The sequence below is a fragment of the Cygnus olor genome, chromosome 23 (genome assembly GCF_009769625.2).
Source record: "Cygnus olor isolate bCygOlo1 chromosome 23, bCygOlo1.pri.v2, whole genome shotgun sequence".
In the NCBI taxonomy this organism is placed as follows: Eukaryota; Metazoa; Chordata; class Aves; order Anseriformes; family Anatidae; genus Cygnus; species Cygnus olor.
In genome coordinates, this window is record NC_049191.1 from 6,362,580 (window position 1) to 6,384,968 (window position 22,389).

The following is a 22,389-nucleotide window of genomic DNA, read 5'->3' on the forward strand; positions in this document are numbered from 1 at the left end:
AGTGATGCTCCCTGAATCAGACAAGAGGTAATCCCTTCAGCCTGTATTAGGAAGATGCAACATTTTCTTGAAACAAAATGCAATATAATAGTGGGAGGTGGCCTCATTTTTTGAAAAAATCTTAGATTTGAAAAGTTTTTCTTTTTGAGATAGAGTAAGGAGGAGATGCCGTTGTAGCTATGGTGTATTTATACATTAAATGAAAAGTAGGACTTTTTGGTCTAAGTAATCCATGTTTTTTTATACATTTTTTATAATGTTTATAAAATTAAAAAATATAAATTTATAATTTTTATATTTTTTTAAATAATTTTTATTTTTTTTTTACTTCTTTTTAAAGTAATCCATATTTTTTTATACATGTATACATATACAAATGTAAATGATATATACACACATAATGTATACCACACACACATATGTAAAACATTCCTGAGATTTTAAAAATATATAGCAGAATAACTGCTACACTGAATTATTCTGCCTATTCAAGAAGTATGGTGGATGTCTGATACATTCTGGCTGTTGAGAGAGTTAAGAATTGTCAGAAAGATATTTGCCTCTCCACTCTTCCCTTGTGCTCATGGTCTGTCTGAAGTCTTAAGAAGCAGAAAAACTATTCAGTCTATCAAAAGCCATTGACAATAATTGACCCCAAATTCATATATCTTTTAAAATAAAATGAGACAGCTATAAAGATAGGACTGTCAGAATAGTGTTATGTCTGCTACCTTTTGTGGGAGCATTAAGTTTCTGTCAGTGTCTCAGTCCTGGACAGCATTCATCATATTTTCCTCACTCCTTACTCAAATCTCCACCTGCAAATGACTCGTCCAAGAAAGAGCTGAGTAAAGTCCGGAGGAGATGACAAAGCAAAATTATAGATACTTAGGTATCTCCTTGGCTTTATTTGCACACTCATCAACAGGAGATAATAATAATAAAATAATAAAAAAAAAAAAAAAAAGACTACATCTGCATCATCACTACAGGCAGGAAAGCCTGCCTGCAAGCATTAGCCCCGAGGTATGGTAGTGCTTTGGAGGGTCGATCCAGGTCAATAGGAGTGGTCTCCTTTGTGGCATTTTATTGTTCTGCCTCCTACCCAGGATGCCCCCATGCAAGAAAGAGAAAGAAAAGACTTCACTGAATCTCAAACCCAGATGGAAGTTTGGGTCCCCAGTTAGGATCATTGGGCCTGGAAACATTTAGCTTGGCTCTGGCTTTTGTCTCCATACTTTTGGCTGCTAGCATTATTTGCTGTAATTCATCCTCAGATAGTCCTGGTGCCTGGAGGAGCCTCACTGTGAAAAGGTTCCGTGTTTATTCACTCGAGCAGCCTGTCACTCCACTCAGGCAATTCCTGCTCATGTTTCGCTTATAGAGGAAGAAAAGAGCAGTTACTTAACTTATTCCAAGTGAGTTCACCTTCTCAATGAGGTTGATGATAGTGATACCATGGACCGGTGCAGATAGGGGAGCACAGCCACATACTGTAGGTGTGAATCACCACCAGCCTATTACCGCCAATGCTCTGGGACTTGCCAGCAGTGTGTTAAAAGGTCGTCACCTGAAATTATTCTTCCTGTTCTTACAACTGCACCCAAGAGCCACTGGATAGTGTGATGTCATGATCAAAGGGAAAATATCCTGGCTGCTGAGATTTCTTTTGGAATTAAGGACTTTGTGGTGTGCTCCATCCATGGTGGGCGCACAGCCATTGTCATGTCCTACCATTGTCTCTCCAGAAGAGCTAGAGTCGCGGGTGGGGTATGCATTTAAGGCTGGCTCACGCTGCTGGGCACATGCCATAGCCTGACACACTGTTTATCCAATGCATATTCCAGTTTGGACCACTCTGCTCTCAAGAGACCGTGGCCACAGCCAACATGGAAGCAGCAAGAAGGCCCCTTTGGGAATTTGGCCCAAACAGAGTCAAAGCTGTTGGTGGCGATCCAAGAATTTTAATCGATTCTGCCAACACACACACCCTCAGCACTCGGAGGGGCTTAGCGTTGGCCTGCACGTGCAAAATGTTGCCCCAGGGGCCTGCTGACATTGCACACTGCTGGCACGCTCACCACCTGGCACCAGGGCTTGGACAGGACCATGGTGTTCAGGCCACACTTGGCACCAGCTGCCAACAAGCTCCCATGGGGAGACCACAGATGAAAAAGCGGAGCATCGAGATGGGATCTGCAGAGAGCAGTCACAGCAAGGACACCATTGGGTTTGCTACCATGCAAGCGGAGACATGCAACCTTCCCTCAATCTCAGGACAACTGGTCGGGGAATGCTGCTCTCAAACCTGCCTGGGACAGAGAACAAAATCACCAGAGGTGGCTAATTAACAACCATGGCCCTTTTACACAAGCATCCATAGGACCATATTGCTTCTCTGGTGTTCTATGCATGCTACATAGTGTGCAACAGGGATGTGGTGCTCTAATGTGTGTGCAACAGGGACGTGGTGTTCTAAACTCATCATGGGAGCACTTAGCAACCATTTTACATTGGCATAGGTTTCCCAGGGAAGGATCACCCACCAGACTGCCTGGTATTCTCCCCTAATTGAGGCAGGGATGGGGGATAGGGGCACTGGGCCCATATTAGCTGTCTCTCGTTAACTTTCTTGACTCATCCCGACTCGCCACACATGGGATGGCTGCTGCTGCACTTGATGCCTCTCAGATGGAACAGGAAGAAATGATGGAAAGCACCTTGATCACAGGTCAGCTTGGTTGAGGGAATGAAGCAGGTTGGAGGGGAAATAGCTATTGCTAATCTGAATGAAGCAGGGATGTTTATACTGGGTTAGTAAAAGCAGGCTATTTTTCTTCGGTCTCCCCTGTGAGAGCTGGGATCCGGCGGGCTCGACGGTCCAATTTGAACAGCCTTTGTCATGTTGATTCTGGTGGCAAGCCAGAATGCAGAGAAATGAAAAAAGACAGAAAAATCAACCAAACTTCTAAAAAAACTCTAACTGATCACTTTGTGCTTGATGGGGGGGCACAGGCAAAAGTTTCACTGCTTTCCTCCAGTGCAATTTTGCCAGTGTCCCACTGCTTCTTTTCCTGCATATGCACTACTGGAAGGACAGACGGATGGGGCTGTAGACATGCTCAGCTCAGAAATTGGCCAGCTTTCCATGAAGGCCTCACCTGGAGCTCTGCTCCTTGTCCTGAAGCCGCATGACCCTGGATTGCTGAAACTTTTGGTAGCTCTTAACCAGAGCCTGGAGCCTAAACCTCCAGCACAGTGAAGCCATGAAGCATTGCAGCTTCTTTTTGCCCGCCTTACATCACCGCACTAGAGCAGGCAAACAAAATGCATGTAATCAAGAGAGGCGAACGTGACAAGAGCGATAGCTCACATGCCTCTCTGCTTGCTCACCCAGAGTAAGTTAGGCAGAAGCTATATATAGAAGTGAGATCGCTAATAACTGGCACGGGAAAGCCTTCAGCGTCTCCATTCAGTTCATTTACACCTCCCACAAAGACAAAGAAAGCGTCTTTGAAGGGCTGCCAACCTGCTGCCATCTGAGTCAGTCACTCAGCCACAGCTTCTAGTACAGCCTCTGCTACCCGATGTCATGCACGTCGAGGACCGGATTCACAACTCAGTTACCTCCGGGTGAACTTCTGTGCCAAGGTCATGCCAGTGTTGCTAAAATCAGCATCTGGCCTCTCTGTCCCTGTACCAATTATTGACCCCCCCCCCCCCCCCCCCCCACCAAATCCTCAGGCTCAGCAAGAAGCGAGCATTGGAGAAAATCATTTGCCTTTGATTTTACACCTCCTTTCCCTGACCAGGCATCACAGGCTCCTTGGTAAAGATGACAGACAGTGCACTAACCCCAGCACTCACTGCTTGTTATTTAAATGCTGAAAAAATTTTCTGATGTCAAAGAAAGTAATGTTTTAAGCATCTGGACATCTTTTGCATGGAAATATTTTAATTGTTTTCTCAAGGTAAATGTTTTGTGTTATAACAGTTTTCTGCAGCTGATTGGTATTAAATGTATGAGACATAAGAATGAGTAACTGTACCTGAGTTATACCCATGCACTGTCCTCCATGGGACCTCTGGCAATGTTGGTGTAAGGCTCAGGCTGAGTATTACGTGAGGTATGGCAGAGGTTTGGCATCTTTCTGTCAATATGTTTTCCCAGGCTCTTTGTCGTGGTTTTGACTGGGACAGGAGAGCTCAGCTGAAGATGTACAGCCAGCTTGTGACAGTCACAACGTGCACCACAGCGGTGGCAGGCAAACCAAGTTGAGATGCACTGATTACAGAGCAGCAGTCAGATATGGATACTTTTTTCATCTTTGAGAACATGGCTGGGATTAAATATGGCGACATAAAACCAGCAAGCCTATCCTGATAGCAAAGTGGCTGCCCCTGCCTTGCAAGGTGCAAAGGAGGCAAATGTGAGATTTTTCGTGGTCGTGTGCCTAATAGGATGGCAATTAATATTGGAGATGTGGTCTGTGCTGGCCACACATGCCCTGGTGTTTTTGGATAAGTCACACAGGACCTGAACTGCATAGGTATTTGGGTGCTTGGGGTCATATCCACCCTGCCGACTTCAGGCATCTAATTTGAGCATTATCTTCCAGAAATTTTACAAGCCTCGCCTCAGGGAGGGTCAGAAAAGGCATCTGGCCTAGAGTAACCATGTCAGTCACAGGAGATGCTGTTGTCTTGGAGAATCTGCAGAAAATGAGGTAAACAGCCTCAGTTAGGTATTCCTCTCTCTATGGACAGCATATTGCCTAAGTAATTCCAGAAGCGTCCACCTCCCCAGAGAGAATATGAGGATGCTACTGGAAATGGAAGTTTTCTTCACCATCTGGGAGCCAGCCTGGTTCCTGTCTGAAGACGGTGGGCATGAGGGTGAGTGCTGGCCACTTCATACGTGATCATCTCTCCAATCACACACTCACAGACCTGCTTTTGTCTGCTCTTCTGTCTGCTCTTTTTTTTTTTTTTTCCCTTCTGATTAAATACAAATGAATAAATAAATTATCCAAAGCTAGACTTTTATCCAGCTCATACAGAGGAGTGCTGCAACTGCAGGGCATTCAGAGCCCTCTCCACCTACCCCACCTCTTTCTCTTGCATTCCCAGTCCTTTCTGGACTCTGGCCCCGCAGAGGGACCTGGACAGGTTGGATCGATGGGCAGAGGCCAAGGGATGAGGTTCAACATGGCTAAGTGCCGGGTCCTGCACTTTGGCCACAACAACCCCATGCAGCACTACAGGCTTGGGGCAGAGTTGCTGGAAAGCTGTGCAGAGGAAGAAAGATCTGGGGGTGCTGATTGATGCTCACCTGAACATGAGCCAGCAGTGTGCCAAGGTGGCCAAGAAGACCAACGGCATCCTGCCTTGTATCAGGAATAGTGTAGCCAGCAGGACCAGTAAGGTGATTGTCCCCCTGTACTCAGCTCTGGTGAGGCCGCACCTCGAGTGCTGTGTTCAGCTTTGGGCCCCTCAGTTCAGAAAGGACATTGAGGCCCTGGAACATGTCCAGAGAAGGGCTACGAAGCTGGTGAAGGGCCTGGAGCACAAGTCTTACGGTAAGCGGCTGAGGGCACTGGGGGTGTTTAGTCTGGTAGAGGCTCAGGAGAGACCTTATTGCTCTCTACAACTACTTGAAAGGAAGGTGTGGGGATCTGGGAGTCGGCCTCTTCTTGCAGGCAACCAGTGATAGGACTAGAGGGAATGGCCTCAAGTTGCGCCAGGGGAGGTTCATAATGGAAATTAGGAGAAATTTATTCTCAGAAAGAGCAGTCAGGCATTGGAACAAGTTGCCCAGGGAGGCGGTGGAGTCACCATCCCTGGGGGTGTTCAAGGAAAGGTTGGACATGGTGCTTAGGGACATGGTTCAGTGGGTGATATTGGTGGTAGGGGGGTGGTTGGACCAGGTGATCTTGGAGGGCTTTTCCAACCTTAATGACTGTGATTCTGTGATTCTATGAACTAATTATGACTTGGATGAGGGAACACAAACACAGGACACAGGGTGTCATGGTTCCTGTCCCAACCTGCTTGTTGTTTTCAGTGGGGAAGTAGGTCCTTTGGCAGGAGTTTGAAGCCTATTTGAGTTGGTCTGGACCATTCCTCATCATACCTTTGCTCCTCTTCTATGAAATGAGGTTATTGGGCCTGACCGTTGTCATGGGTATAAGAAGATAAATCCACCATTGCCTCTCAGATACACAGATGCTTCAGGAGGGTTACAAGAGTAATCTAGACAGGTTGTCTAGAAGGTCATAGGTTGGCTATGACCTTCCCTATGTTAAATCTTGCTAGTATCTGTGGTGTGGCTTTCATTTTGTGCATAAACACCGCATGTGAGGGAGAGCTGTGCTTGGCAGGCTAGGCGTATGGCATATGTCATTAAGATCTCCTTGAATCTGTGGTGGTTAATCTGCTCCAAGTAGAGCTTGTTTTCCAACTCCTACATGGAAAGACAAGACAAGATGATGCAGTCCAATGGCAAGACAAGTCATGGTTTAACCTCCTGAAAGGCAGCTGCCCATGCTAGCTGGAGTTGAATTAGATGGGTGCAGAGTGCTATGTGTGTAGGAGGTAGAAGACTATTCCACCCTATTTTTTTTCCCTAGTAGTCCATGGCTGGGGTACAACATTTCATACCCAAGAAGCCACTCTGGCTTCATTTGCAGATGCCAGATGATGCAAAGTTAACCCTTCCCTGCAACACTGTTCCAGGGATGAATTGAACTCCCTCTAAAAGCTTATACCTGGTTCACAGACATGGCCCTAACCCTGAGGTGCTAATTTAGGGGATGGTCACAGTGCCAGCCCATGCGCAGGTGAGAGGAGAAGCTGACAGTAATTGATTGAGGTGATGAGGACATGCTGGAGAGAAGTAAGTGTTGACAGAGACAAAGCTGAAATCTGTCCAGAGCCTAACAAAGGTGTGAGGCGGGAGCCACTCCAAGGAGCGATGGGAGAGGCCACTGAGTTGAATGTTGTTTTCTCTGACCCTTTGCCAATACATTTCCCAGATCGTGGCAGATGATTTGGGTTTTTAGTCGCAACATGCAGTTTTTTCCCTCCTGCCTGGTCCCTCACACTTCCACACCTGACTGACCAGATCAAGGAGTGCAGTGTGCCGATCGGTATCTTGGCAAGGCGGCTAGCTTTAGGAACAAAGTGTGACCACATTCCAGGGCACAGTGACTGTCCCAACAGCATACTGCAAACAAGAGCAAAAAAAACATCGGATATGCATTTATGAGGATCCCAGTATGCTTCTGTCTCCTTCAGGCATCCCCTGGGGACTGATATTTATCTTGCTGAGATTCCTTCATCTATAGCTGCTGTTCTTAGCTTCTTGTGACCTCAGGCATTAATGAGGCTTGGACTCAAGCAGCTCCCATTTATCAGCCTCCAAAGAATTCCCCCCTACTCTAATTCAATGAGCTGAAGAAAAGTGGTGTAACAAGACAGCATGGCTGGTTCATACCCCATGGTTTGCATTCCAGGGGCCAGGGAAGCCTCCCGCAGTGCCCACAGGAGACATGAATACCTGCAGGAGAACTGCTTTCATCTTGGGGTGACTGCTGGAAAGAGGAAATCTGCCATGCCAATAGAGCTTGACGGTGTCATGGCAGAATCACAAACCCAGAAATGCTCTTCTCCCCACTGGAGAGTTATCAGGTATGGAATTCATCTGCCTGACCACCTATTTTTGAAAGCTCAGCTGTCTATGTGCAAGCAAATCATCCTTTGCTTCAGTGGCATGCAGGAGACATCTTCAAAGGGTGAAGGCAGGTCTGAGGAAAGCCTTTCAGAGGCCCTTGGAGTCCTACACAGGAACTCACCAAATGTAGCTATCTGATGGGGATGAGGCCCAAAATTACTGATCTCACTTTGGCGCATTATTGATGGTGACTGCTGTTGGACCGAGTACCTGGAAAGCTGCTGTCTGAGGGAGAATAGTTACGGCAAAGGCAAACAGCAAAGATGTTCTCTGCTCGTGGCATCTTCAACATTAAAGATAAGGGAAAGCCACTGAGAATAAGAATCAAGTTGAGATTTGCTGCTCTGTGCTAGGCTAAAGCTGGACAGTGATGATTAAAATGGTCCCTTCCAACATTAATAACTAGGAATGATGATCACCTTTCCCTTCCTCCCTTCACTAGGCTTTTGCTGTGCATCTACATGGAAAGTATATTGCTGGTTGCTTTGCTATTCTGCTCAAGGTCCTCATCTGCCAAGGAGGTGAAACCCTCAGAAATTGTCAGAAATTGTTCCTTGCCACTATGCACAGGAGCATGCACTGACAGGAGGGTGGTTTTGGCAATTCCAGGCTGTATGAATGGGAGAGGTTTCATGGATAGCTGGGGAATGAGCTGAGAGGTGAGCATCGTAATGTCCCTGTTGACTTGGAGGCTGGTTATAACTATTAATTATCAAAGCTCAGTGTAGACAACAGATACAAGCCCCATGCAGCCCTATGACCATCCCTGTGTCAGTTATATTCCCATTTCACATCCTCACCACTCTCCCTGTGCCCTGTGGGAAAGGACAGCACTATGATCTCCTCCCTGAAGCTGGGGAGGTTCCACTCCTCCAGCAGCACTGTGGCAGGCCAGAGAGGTGAAACTCAGTGCTGACATTTCCTGGGCAATCTTTACTGATGTCGGTAGAGATAACGATAAATAAATCCCAGATAGGTACGTTCCCAGACCTAGAAGCTTGTTTTACAGCGATTGCAGAAAACAGACTGTGGGGCAACAGCCATAAGTGATTAATACCCTTTTAGGAAACAAACTGATCTGTTACTCATTCTTTGTGAGAACAGCAAACAAAATTTTTAAGTCAGGCTGATAACAATGGTGTCCTTCCTTCCAGCCGCCCTGGCACTCACTGCTGCAGGGACATGACTCTTCATGTCCGTGTGTGTTGCCCATTGCACAGCAATGGAGAAAAATCCTTCCCACAGTCACAGGCCTGTGTCTTCCGTGATTCACTGAGATTGCCCTGGCCCTTGCATAGGTATTGTTCCTGCCAGTGTATTCACTTTCTCTTGGAATGTTTAGGTTAAAATAGCTTCCATGGGCTTCTTGATCTTTGACAGTCTCCACAGAGTGGGACGGGAGGCTCCATGTGCAATGGGGCTGCCTGGCTGAAGCCCCCAGAGGGTTTGGTTCATTGTTATAGGAAACTGGCCTGGAAGGTCATGCCCTTTTTGCTATGATTTTCCTACACTCAGCAGGCCTCTAGGGAGTGATGTGCAGGATTTCATCTCAGCATCTAGGTAGAAGATACGCTCACATATCAGTCATTCATCTGGTCATTACTATCAGCATTATGTCAGGTAGATGACACAGAAACAATTGTCTATAATTAGTTGAACCAGAGTGAGTCATAAGGTCTTTTCCATAGTTGTTTGACAGCTCAGTGGTTTAATCTGGCTTCCCATATTGGTGCCAGGTCATATTCCTTCTACTTCCTTGTCACCACACAGGGATATTTTGGGATCCTCCCTAAGGCAGGTCAGTGGTGTGACTTAGTCTCTGTGACCTCTGGGCATTGTAATGGCACACATTTAGGTGGTTGGCTCCTGCCATGGAGCTGAGGGGCTGAGGACTGCTCAGACACAGCCACTAGGGAAGTGGAGAGTGTGTCTCAAGTCCTGCTGCTCATGACCACAGGGATGCAGGAAGGCTGTAAGGAACGTCCCCCTCCCAGAGGCACAGCTCGGCCTTGAAGGTAGGTACATGCACCATTTATTTCAAGTATACAGCAAGGACTTGTTTTGGACAGGCCTTTGTGAAGAGCTATTTTCCAGCTTTAGGAAGTAACCGAGAGTTTTGAAGACTCAGTTAAACACTTGGTAACCAGAAGGGGAATTTACACCTATTCCAACCTTAACAGCAGAGAATGACCTAGGGTGGAAGAAGGATACAACATTCGCCACTCCTCCTGCACACTTCCCTTCTGCCAGACTTTGCACCTCAGCAGCCCATTTGCAGAAGCACACCTTCAGAGCCAGCCTTCCTCCTCCTCCAAGCATGACAGAAGTTCTGAGGATTTCAGATGAGCCCTTTGCAGTCCTTGCCTCATCACCGGCCCCTGTGAGCTGTCTTTAGTCAGCATGCAGGGGAATCTATGCTGCCATAGGTGAGTGCAACACTGTGGGTAATCAATTATCTCCGTTGCACATTGTTTTCATTCCTTGCCTATGTGCATTTCCCAGAGAGCTGATTATGTCACTCATTAACCTTCCAGACCTCTTTATTTTCTTTATGCAAAGAGCCGGTTTTGTCAGGCCAGCACGTTCGTATTTCGGCTGAGCTTCAAGAACAAAGAGTCCCCACTAATTCCTTTCTGCTTAGTCATACCCCAGTCATGTAGAAAGCTATTACCAAAATTGGTGCAGAAAGGTTGCCAACCGCAAAGCTCCAACCCAGCTGCGTGTGGTGAGATTTGCATATCAGCGAGCTGGGGAGGAGGCTCAGTGCAGGCAGCACTTACCGCAAAAGATGTTTTTGTTCATTTCTGTGAGTGAATGTTTGTAAAGTCAGAGCCTTTCCCAAAACAATGGAGATAATCCTCCCATCTGGCCTGTCCTCCCAGGAGCTTTTATCCTCTCTCAGCACTTATGTCAAGGCCAAACTAAGCTGGCATCTCAGTGGATTAAAACCATTTTTTTTTTTAGATTGACCACATGGAGGTATTTGCTCCTTGGCACTTGAGGAATGTGGTGCCGTGAAAGCATCCCACGTCCCTTTTCACCCTACGTGCTGCAAAGCATCATGTTGGAATGGTGCTACTGTGCAGGAAGCTCCTCCAGATCTACCGCATGACTGCCCAATTCCAGCCCAGGTGAAGGCAGGCAGCAATCATGACAGTAGCACAGCAGTGGGGTTGCAGGCTGGACATCAATGTCCCCATAATGTCCCCATAATCTACTCCTGCTTCATAATGAATAGAGTGGGTTTTTCTGCAGACGTGATTCCTAAGTAGCACCACTGCAGCAATCTCAGGTGCTCCTCTGGACAATAGTCAGGTCATCAGCTTATACAGGCTGTGTTCCCTGCCCCTTCTGCAAAATCATGGAAGAAGACTATACACATAGTTAGTGTATTTTGTTTGTTTTGTCTTGTTTTGTTTTGTTTTGTTTTTCTTGAGTCAGGATTTTTGTTTTCCAGTTTTACTTTACAGCTACACAAAGAAACCTCCTTTCAGGCCATGCAAGCTGAGATTCCCACAGCATCATCATAATCCAGAGCCTGGGGTTTTAAGGACTTTTGTAAGATTTGCTATCATGCTGATGCATTTCTGAAGCAAGCCAGAATCCCACAAAACAGCACTGTGCCTCAGCCCGAGCACCTTTTCTGCTTGCACAGGGTAGCTCTTTTGAGGATCTGAAATGCTCCTGGTTACATCTGATGGTGACCAGATCCAGAAGATGTTGGTCTAAAACCATGGTGATGTAGGACATTAACAACATAACATCTCCATGGCCCCAGAAGTTATGACCCATGAGCTCAGGGACAGTCACTCATAACCCTTGGTTTGAAGGGCTGCAGAGGGTACCTTTATGCCCCCTTAGAACTTCTTGCCTTCTTTCCCATCTAGTTTTATCTTGCCGTGACACGGCCATGGAGGAAGTACCTTCAAAAGTGACATTGTGCCTGCAGCTTCTGGGTGCAATCACCTTTGGAACAGCCCAGGACACAAAGCACCATGAAACTTTGAAGGGCTGGGTGCAACATGCCCTTCGCAGGCAAGCCCTTGTGCCTGTGTAGGTTTGTGCCTTAGGGTTGCTTTGTGGAGCTGGGTGGGGTATGCTCCCGGTTGCAGTTTCTCTGCCTGCAGGAATGTGTGCTCTCCATGAACTGTCATCTGAATAGTTATTGTTAAAAGTGCCTAATGTTAGCTAAGATTTGTGTTACATCATCTGTCTGTAGCACATGTACCCCTTCCTTAGGTGGCATCTGTCACCACGTAGATAAATAAGATGCCTCCCAGGGCTGCCACGACTCATAATTTTCACACCTCTCTCATTATGTCGTTAACCTAGGGCAGATCATCTTCTTAGTATTTCTGGGCCTGTTCATCCCTCTGACATAGCTAGACCAAGGCTTTGCTATATCATGTCCAGACAACCATAGCACAATGAGGCATCTGCTGCTGCGTGCAATTAGCTGTGCACAGCAGCCTGTCTCGCTGGCACTGAATTACAAAGGTTTGAGCCTGAAAACATGGTGAATTGAACAACTGCAAAAGCAGGGCAGAGGATGATTGAGACAGAGCTGTGTCTCCAAGGCACTTAACAGCCCCTCTCTTGGCTCATAACTTATCAGGGTAAACATTAGCAGCAGGACCAAAAACTGTTCATGATGGACTCCTTTCCTGCTTCCTTTGCACAGGCAACAGAATTGGGTTCTGCTGAGAGCGTGGTGAGAGCACCCAGAGCTGTGCTCAAAGTTGCATTGCTACCAGTGAAAGGCAAAGTTGACCTTCTGTGCTTTTCGTACCAAGCCAGATCAAAGCTGAGTTGGAAAAGCTTTTCTCAAGCTATTTAACTTTGCACAATGGACGGATCTTTGAAGGCAACAGACAACTTCAAATGTTTTGATTCTTGTGTGTCCAGTACTTCAGAAGGACATGGGTTTGGAGTGCAATGACAGACCCCCTCTGATGGCCAGGCATTCTGGCTCCCTGCCTCTTGACTCTGAACCCAGCGTTAACCAAACTCTTCAGTCATTTTGATGCTGTGGATAGTCTTTTGGGTAGAGTCAGATTGTTCAGATTCTTGGGCCCTTCTTGACTTAGGAAACATCTTGGATTCTGAAGCACAGTAATAACACACATTACTCCTCTCTGTGCTCAACTTTTCCCCTTGTTTTCACAAGGCATAAAGCTCTAGCTGACTCCAGGGACAAGGTGTCCTGCACATGCCATTCCAGTGGAGGTCCTCGGCTTTGAATTTCAATACTCTCACCCTCTGGTGGGACTACAAAGGGGAAGGTGTTCCCATCTCTCCTCCAGAAATCAGCTCTAAGGTGTGATAACACCCACTCACCTTCAGTTTGGTGTCCAGCCATGCATGGCCTCCTATGAACACCAACTTCTTCCTACGTATTTTTCTGTGTTTCTCATGCTTCCCTCACAAGCCTGACTTCTTCGTAGTGCCTGACCCTGTGGGGACCAGTTTGTCCCCACAATCACCCAACCTCACATTACACCTGCAAATACCAGCCTTCTACTCTTTCAGCTGAAAGCATTTGGAAACAAATGAGTGCTGTCATGTATAGAGCTCTGTATGTGTTATGACTGTTAATGTCTACAGCGATGTTAGATTTCAAATGACTGCTATTTAGAGACCCAGGCAGCCAATTTATGTTCACTTCATTACAGATTATTACAGAGGGAGCGCATGCACGCGCACACACACGCTTCTCTAATGAAAACTACTTTTGTTCTTTCTTGTTTTGTTCTCTTACACAATAAAAAATCCTTCTGGCTCAAAGCACCTTTGCTCACCGCGTATAGAGAAACACACATTTTGCCAACAACTCTCCTGAAGAGACACCCTGCAGGGATATCCTGTCTACACTTTTCCTATCATTAAGCAGGGGGTGGAAGTCTGCATTTGGGGAGCTATCAAACACCCACCCTATTTGCCACTCTGCCAGTGTTATCAGTGTTTGTCCCTGTTCTGTTATGTGTCCTTCAGTGTATTGCTGAATTCCTTTCCAAAATGTCATAAAACAACGGGGACAACTCTGTTGTTTTAGGAAAGAGGAGAACATTCTGAGTACGGTGGAGAATGTTTATGCCATGGGGATGTGCACGTACCTCGTGTAGGATGTCTGCCGTGCAGCAGCAGAAATTTGAGTGTTTAAAGGCCTGGGGTGTAGACAGTTTCATGTGCACTCCTTTGGAGGAACGTCAGCACCTAGGCACCTAAAGCACCTACAGTGTTAGGTGGCAGCTGAGGTTTTAGGTTTCTCAAGGATGCCTACATGCTAGGCTTGAGCACTTAATCCCCTCTGGATTTAGCTCTTTGGACATGGTGAGCTGCTTGTGCACAAGCCCTAGAGAGACTCTTAAACTAGGCGTTCCCCACTTTCTGTTTTGTTGGCAAGACCTGATCCATTAGGCATTTGCAGAGCCTGCCAAACCCACACAAAAGACAGCAGAGACGAGCCCTCAGACATGTGTGTGTACTAGTAGACTCCAAGCCCAGTGGTTACAGCACTTCCCTGGGCTGTGGGAGAGGCCAAGTGTGAATAACCACTTTACCTATTTCATGCTGTGGCTATTGAGCACAGAGCCCTCTTGGTAGGAGACAATGAGGTTACCTGGGATGGGCTTTTTCATATCTTCCCTTCTATTTCGTACAACTAAGTTGATAGTGCTTAAAGTAGAGGCTTGAAAACAAGTGTCTGAAGAGTGAGCTTACTGGATATGGTGAGAAGGGAGGGAACCTCTTGAAGGATCTCATCTATTGTGAGAAAAGCCAAATCAGTTCTTCTACTGAACTTTTGGAGACCATTCACAATTAACAATTGTGATAGCAGCACTTTGCAGATTTGCAGTCTGAGACAAAAGCACTTCTGAACATTCAGCTTATGTTTCTAAACGTTTTTGGTCTTGCCATGCTGACAGAAAAATGCCTAAAATTTTCAAATCTATGTTTTCACATTTCCCAGGGCCCTGGAGGAAGCTTGCAGAAGAAAAATGGTACTGAACACAGTTTTCCAATGTAGCTGATTTGGAGTTCTTTATAGTCATCAATTTATTGAGCTTAACAGCTTTGGTGTCAGGCAGATGAGGATTATTGCAGAGAGGAAAATGAAGGGACTTGGAAATGTAGGTCTGCGGGAGCGCAGTGAGAACTGCATCTGCTTTATGGCTGAGCCAAACTAAAACAGAGCCCTCTGAAGAAAACAGCGAGAGGGATTGACCATGCAGGAGGCAGAGCTGCTCCAATGAGAGGGGAAGGGAAAGCAGTGGTGGAAGGATGGGGCTTGCTGAGGCTCTGGTGTGTGGGAGCACGGAGGAGCAAAGCCTGGCCAGGTGGAGGGGAGTTCAGAGGAGGTTACTGGGGTTTGTGGACAACCTGTTTGGAGACATGGCTCAGGACACTTTGCTGCCTTGTTCAATTGTTTCCAGTGAAAGTGCCCAGACCATACTTTAGTAAAAGCCCCCAAAAATGAGGCAGTGACCACCCCAGGGACTAGTGAATTTCTTGCTACCTCCTCAGGCTACTTCCCTCTGTGGAGGTGGTGGTGGGGTGCAGGCTGTGCCCAGGGTGGGAGGCAGGTTTGGTCTTGCTCACTGGCAGCACGATGGAGCCTCAGTGGCTGAAGAGAGGGATTTTCATAGGAGGTTGCCTGGAAGTTCCTATGAAGGTTTTGGGCATCCTTCCTCTCAGCACCGTAAAACCCTCTCATCCCCCATCCCTCCCCGTGCCAAGCTCCTCCATCATCTAGAGAGACCCCATGGACTGTGGCAACGCTGAGCAGGAGGAGCACGCAGCTCCGCATGATTCACACCAGAGAAAACCACCCCGTAAACACTGCAGAGGCTATTTTGAGGAATCTGAGATAAAAATAGAAACTTCTCCGGGGGAGCCAAGTCCTTTCACCTCCTTTGCTGCTCATCTGCCTTGTTTTCCCCTGGACCTTCCATTATCTCCAGTGACAAAGGATATGTCTTGTGGCATCCAAGAGCCAACACATCAGACATAACTAATGCATGGCCTTCACAGCAAAACCGCTCAATGGCAACACTGCTCCCTGCTCAGCAGCACCCGTTGGAGACCTGGTCTCTGAGCTGGGGTCAGGGAGCTCAGACCTGTCACAAACAGCCAAGGAGTTTTTAGAATAAATAGACAAAACAATGAGTGGCAAGAAAAAAGGAGAAGATTTCCTTCTTTCTTCTCTTCTCCACCATTCCTCTATTGGGACATAGAAACAAAGTGAGATTTAGAAATACAGTTATTTCGGATGAATAACAAACACAAACAGTGGCCAACACATTGTTAAACATCCTTTACAAATATATTGGTTGTACTGAAAACACCAAATTAACAACAAAACTGACAAAATTAATCATCATTATGAATTTGCAGTATCTCATTTCTACAGTTTTGAAATGGATTATTTTTCTGTTCTGTTTAAATTTACTTTTCAAAGTGATTTTTTTTCAGTATACTAGAATTATTTTTCAGACAAAACAGTTGTAAATATTTGCTCAGAATAATACCTTTTGAGACCTGACCTAACATCACTTTTCAAAATTCTGCTTTATATGAAATTCCTCATAGTTTTACACCTTTTTGTACTGGAATAGAAAATTGCAGAATTCCTAGTGAAGTAGAAAATCAAGTTGCAACCCTTAGCTCTGATCCCTCTGGACTTACAGTCAGATACCAATAGTTATAATATAAACCAGCCTCTAAGAATTGAAGTTTCATGGCAGGCTGGTTAACCAGTAACTGAAATTATGGTTACATCTGTCCAAGGGCAGAGACATACAGCAAAAAGACACTGCTAGCATAGACTGATCCCTTGCCAAGTTTGTGTTGTGATTCCTCAGCACCTAATTATTCCTACTTTAATTAAAATTTCTTGTAAAACTTTCGTTGTTTCCTTCCCTAAATGATCTGCTTCTGCAGACTGGAGTCTCTCATCTCCTACCAAAATTGCAAATGGAGCTGGATGGAAATTATGACCTTCTTAGTTTGCTGGAAATGTTAGTATTTTTTCAATCCAAACATTTCGTATTTCTTTTAAAAACAAGGTGTCTTAAAAAGTTGCAAGTCTGATAGAAATTTTGCATTTTCACAGGACAAAATGTTTCCACTACAATATTGAACCCTTCTGAGCAAATAAAATGAAATTATTTCAATCGTTTTGAAACAAATTGCAAGACAGAGAGCTGAAATGATTTTACTAAATGTAACAAATTGTCCTATTCAAAAGCTTGATTTTTTTTTTTTTTTATTCTGCTCATAGTGTGGAGGGAAAACTCAGATACTCTAAGCATTCAAATTTGTCAGTGTTCCAGCATCTGCTCTTCTCCTTGGAAAATCTCTGCAAACTCTTCAGGTACAGCCATGGGTTTATACATTGTTCAGAACAATGGGATCTGTCCTCCAGGTGGCACAAATCAATACATCAATACATCAATAAACCATATCAATAATTAATAATTAACCACATATACATGTGCTGAGGTTTAAAGGGCAAATACTTACATCTCTGTTTTCTTTGTTTTTCTTCAACCTATATTTAACTTCTGCCTTACTCTCTTATATTAGCTTCCGTCTGTGATTGAGTTTTGCAGCATCAGGAGCAGAAATGCTTACCCCATTTATCTTCCCAGAAAACAACCTAGAAAGCAAGATGTGGAATGGATAGAAGGTGCTGGCTAAATAGAAACTAGGTGCTTAAGGAGGACTTCAAGCATATATGTCATCTGCTGGTATGGCTCACCACATATATTGCTATCTGCAACCTGGAACTCCTTGGCATTTGCAGAAAGCAGCTGTTGCAGAGGAACAGAAAGGGATCTTTGCACCTCTCCGGGTGGTAGGAACCCCATTGAACTTGTCTCAGCTGGAAGTAGCTATGTTACACAAGCTGTTCTCTTGCACTTGCTGCAAAGGATTGATATCATAAAGCAGTTAGCGATAGAAGACAGCTCTGAGGTGGTGATTAATTGCATTACACCTATTGTAATTATAAATTCCAGGTCACTCATCATTCTGAAAATCTGAAGGAGTTCAACCATCAGGGTGGAGTAAATGCAGACATCCATATTAAAGTGTTCCAATGAACACCCAACATACAAGGAATGTCTCCATGGGCTGTCTAAACACACACTGTGCTTTTCTTTTCTTGCCCTTTGGGCAGAGAAAGTATGTAATCAGACAGGCACACAGGACAGATTTGCAATTGTCATTCAATTTAACTCCATAAAAAAAAATTCTTACCTGCAAATGTTCCCCTTTGGCACAACTTTTCCATCCACAGAAAAAGGGTGAACATGCTTTTGCTTCCCAGGTAGTGAGGAAGGAATATGATGGGTCCCTATGTTTTTGAAAGAAGGAGTAAACCATGCTGAAAAGTAAGAAAATTTCTCGGTGTGGGAGAACTGCAAGTTTTTACTAGTGTATCTCTCTGCAAGAGCTCACATAGAAAAAGGTGTCAGCAGCAGAACATTTATTACGACTTTAAAATAACAATGGGAAAACCAGACTAGATCAGATCTGTGGGCTGTGGCAGTACGAGAAGGAGATGCTGAAGGGGAAGGTGGACAAGTCCTGCTGCAAGGAATAGGGCATTGTCAGCACCTTCTGTAGGTCTCATCTGAGCCTGATGTGCTAGGAGAGTCTCAATATACGAAGTTGAATGTGCTTTCCAAAGTTAATCACACATTGCCATATTCACAATATCACCAATTTAGCTAGTCCCTTCCAGGAACTGATTCAGACTGGTCCTAGAGGCAATCTTGCCCTTACATTTTCACTAGCAGATTCCTGAATTGCAGTGCCTCAGGGGCCTCCTCTTACCTGACAGACTTACCAAGGCAGACCCATCATGGCCATAACCCCAGTGATACCAGACTTGCCCTCTTTAAATGACTCCTGAGACCTCTAGTTAAAGTGGAGAAGTACTGAGGAAAGGCAGCATGTTTTTATTTGATGCCTGCCCTCTCCGTTTGCTATCTCATAGCCACTCAGGACAGCTGTAAATTTAAACTCAGCTGGAAAAGTGGTAGGAAAAGTGGCAGAAAAAAAAAAAAAAGTATCAGGAAAGTGCTCCCTGCAGAGCAAAGCTAGTGGCTTTGTATCCTCTACATGCAGGAAAGGTCTGAGATAATTCCTTCATGCCCAGGGGTCAGCACTGCCACAGGGACAGACACTTTCTGGGCGATGCTACTCCTCTCCTGGTCCATGCAAAGCCTGTCCAGCTGCTGCTCCTTGCCCCCTTCCCACCTCACTGGGAAGGATGGAGGCAGTATCTTCCATCCTTCTGGCTGACCTCTCCTCCTCCCTTCACCTTCCTGGGGGGATTTCTGCCCACCTTATGGTGTGGAGAGATGGGGGCAGCAGGACAGATCTCACAGTTTCCAAAGGCAGACCCAATGCCTGGGGCCAGGCTGCCTCTCTCCATGTCTGTGAGGGACAAAGGATTTCTCTGGAAAGTCCAAGGATGGGGAAAACACACAAATATCTAGAAAATTGGACTGTGGTAAACAACCCCTCGTGTTCTATTCAGGCGTTGATAATGCAAACCACCGACATAGAACAGGGACAAATCTATTAGTAAACCATGCAGGCGCTCGGGTCTTAAAGCTTCTTTTCTTTAAGGTTGCCATTTCATGACTGATTTACAGTCATTCAAGTCCTTTTTGCTGTTGAAAAAGTAATCCCATGTCCAGCACAGCTAGGCAGTCCTTTCTCTCCCTTGTACTCACACCAAAGTTCAAAAAAAAAAAAAAAGAAAAAGAAAAAAAAAGGAAAGTGACAACCTAGAGTTGCTGTGATCCACACAGAGGCTGACCAGGCTCTTGCAGAACAGATTTTGGACAGGTGGGAGCTGCCTGGATTTTCAGTAATAGCCAAACAATGACCGAAATTTGTCAGTGACTGAAATTTGTCAGTGCCTGCAAGGATTGCTTGGCTACCCCAGTCTGAGCATGGGACTAGTCCCAGTCCAAAGAAAGGAGCCAGGGGGAGTTCAAGAGCTGTTTCAGAAAATGCCTGGGTGCTTGGAGCACATTCCAGGTCACTGTCCATTGACTTGAAGCCAAAATAAAAAAGTGAGGTTAGGATATGGAGGATGCCCTAGTATTACTCATGCCATTCGATAGCCTTAAACTAGGCTGAAATTCTCCAGACCCTAATGTTTGAAGAGGATGGGGTCACCTAAGTTCCTTGCCATTCTCAGCACTTTTCAAACTATAAGGACAAAGCTCCGTAGCAATGCTTTGTAGGCTCAAAGCCCTGGGTAGCAAATGATGCTTCTGCCCCTTTGCCCTTACAAGTATCCAGACCCTCACATGCACCCTTCTTCGTAGGGTGAAATATATTGTTCAGACAGCTCAGTCCTCAGCCTCCGAACATCAGTGTTGCTCTAATGAAATTCCTTGCAGTCACCAGAAAGCTGCGATTTATAAAAATTCATATGTTGATGGGGGGAGGAGGGGACACAACTCTCCCAGAGGAAACCTTACTTGACAATGTCGCCTTCCTATACTTCCTAACAGAGACTCAGTGGGGGATGACAAACTGTGGAAAAATTTTACTAATGTCCCAGGACAAGAATTATGATTATTTGCTGGGCTTCCACCCACCGTGGGGAATTCTGGCTTGTGACATCACCCCATTGTTCCCGCCGGTGCCAAAAACACACCGGGATCCCGTCTTCTCAATGGTTAAAGCGCTTTCCTGTTTGCTCGTTCCTGGTTTCCAAACAGCGCATTTCATGAATGCTGCACGGGACGTCTCTTTTCTTGAGCTGTTTTGTCCCTTTCGTCATGTCTGCCTGGAACTCTTCACAATGAAGTGAACAATGTATTCCTACAGTCAGAAACAAAAGGGAAAAAATAACTGCAGGAGGCAAAGCCCATCTTTGGCATTTAGGACCCTGTGTACAGCTTTGTTCCTTCTTTGGAAGCCTTGTTTGTGTAGCCCGGACCCGTCCCTCTGCTCCAGCCTGTTGTTTTTCTTAGCAGTTTTAGCGTGGTGATAATGGCAGGAGTGTTGGCCCTGGGAAACCATGTCCCCTGCTCTTTGTCAGGGGTGCAGGGACAGTCACAGAAGCAGCTTCTCTGTGGCCAGGAGGACAGGGAGAACCACCGCTCTCGGTCCAGGCTGGACCTCCCAGCCCATGGTACAAAGGGGAATTGAATGCTTGGCCTAAAATGAGGAGCTGCTCTTGAAATGATAGTTACATACCAGGGTAATAATCTGAGGGGATGGTTGATGCTGAAACAGCTGTTTTGCCTTATGCGTAGAAGGTGTTCTCTGCAAGCCTACAGGCAAATTGCTTTGTAAAAGTCGTCATTTATTACATGGAAATTCTGTAGTCCTGTACAAAGCTGTCAGAGCACAGTCAGTTCAAAACTGTCCTGATCAATGCAAAACCAATCCCACCTCTGTAAGGCTCCTGCATGCCTCTCACAAGCAGAGATCTTCGTCCATAACTCCACATCCTTTAAGATCTTTGAAGTACTGGTGCCAAACATCCATACATATGATGGTCAGGTTTGTGCCTGCTCAACACAGTAGGGTATTTCCTGGAGAAAAAAATGAGTTCAAACTCCATTCAGTAAGCATATATGAACAAGAGGGTGTAACATTTGCTCCATTTTCTGCAGCAGTGTAAATCACTCTCGGGATTTATGAGAGATGAACAAAACAAGTGAGAGATCTTGGATGAAAGGCCTGGTTTGTAAAGTTATTTTTGTACCTGGCATTAAAGGCAGATACCTAGCAGATAACCCAGCACTTGTCTTCTTCTAGTAACACAGCGTAAGAGCTTTACAGATACAAGTACCTTCAGGTGCTTCTTGGAAATGTAGGCTAATTGACAAAGCTATGGACACAAAAGGATTCTGGTAAAGGAAATACCTTGAACCCAGATCTCCAAAACCTCAAGTTAACTTGGGACTCTTCTTCCCTCCCAGAGGAATGAGAAGTTTTCATGCAAAGAAGTTCTCTGCTGATCCTTTCAGTAAATGAATCCTGGAAAGGCATATAACCATGGCTCTGCCTCATGGTTTGTGCAAATGACTGGTAGCACCCTTTCTAAGAAAGTGCCCCTTCTTCAAGCAAAATGATGTAATTCATTCCCCAGCCTCTGTGTTACCTCTGTGTGGGTAATTACTGCTGTGTTATCTTCCCCACGTCGAGAATATCTTCTTTCATCCTGCAGTGACCAGAATGAGGATCACAGAAATTGGAGCCAGGGCAGATTTATTAAATCACTGAATTGGCATCTGGAATGTCATCTAGTATCTAAACTCAGACGTAAGTCTGAAACTTGGCACAGCTGGAATATGGGCTGTAACAGGTAACACTGCTATTGTACTTCCCTATTGTCTTTAGAATTATTGTTGCATTGGTACAGAGGTCAAAATCTTCCCTCCTTTTGCTTCTGCTTGTTTGCTGCTCACACAGAAGTGTTATTTTATCAGTTACAACTTTTTCTCATTTTTTTTTTCTTTAAAGTTTTCATTATTCCTGATTTTCTCTCTGTAATGTTTCTTCTGCCTTGCTATTATAGCTGCATCCCCAGCTGTATGTTTTTCATCTTTCCGGGCCTCCTGTGCCCCCCTCACTTCATCCCCACTCAATAAATGGAGCTCTCTGCTGTATCTATG

At 45.5% G+C, this 22,389-nt stretch overlaps 2 long non-coding RNA genes across 2 annotated transcripts; one reads left to right on the plus strand and one right to left on the minus strand.

The window, feature by feature from the left end:
* Positions 1–1,991: 1,991 nt before the first annotated feature.
* Positions 1,992–13,505, plus strand: LOC121059003. Its single transcript, XR_005814412.1, has 3 exons — positions 1,992–2,731; positions 4,172–4,727; positions 12,414–13,505. It is a non-coding gene; the product is annotated as an uncharacterized LOC121059003 (long non-coding RNA).
* A 3,466-nt stretch (positions 13,506–16,971) lies between these two features.
* On the minus strand, positions 16,972–20,337 carry LOC121058917. The gene is made up of 3 exons (XR_005814390.1): positions 20,239–20,337; positions 17,993–18,089; positions 16,972–17,656 (listed from the first exon to the last, which is right to left on the minus strand). It is a non-coding gene; the product is annotated as an uncharacterized LOC121058917 (long non-coding RNA).
* Positions 20,338–22,389: the final 2,052 nt, after the last annotated feature.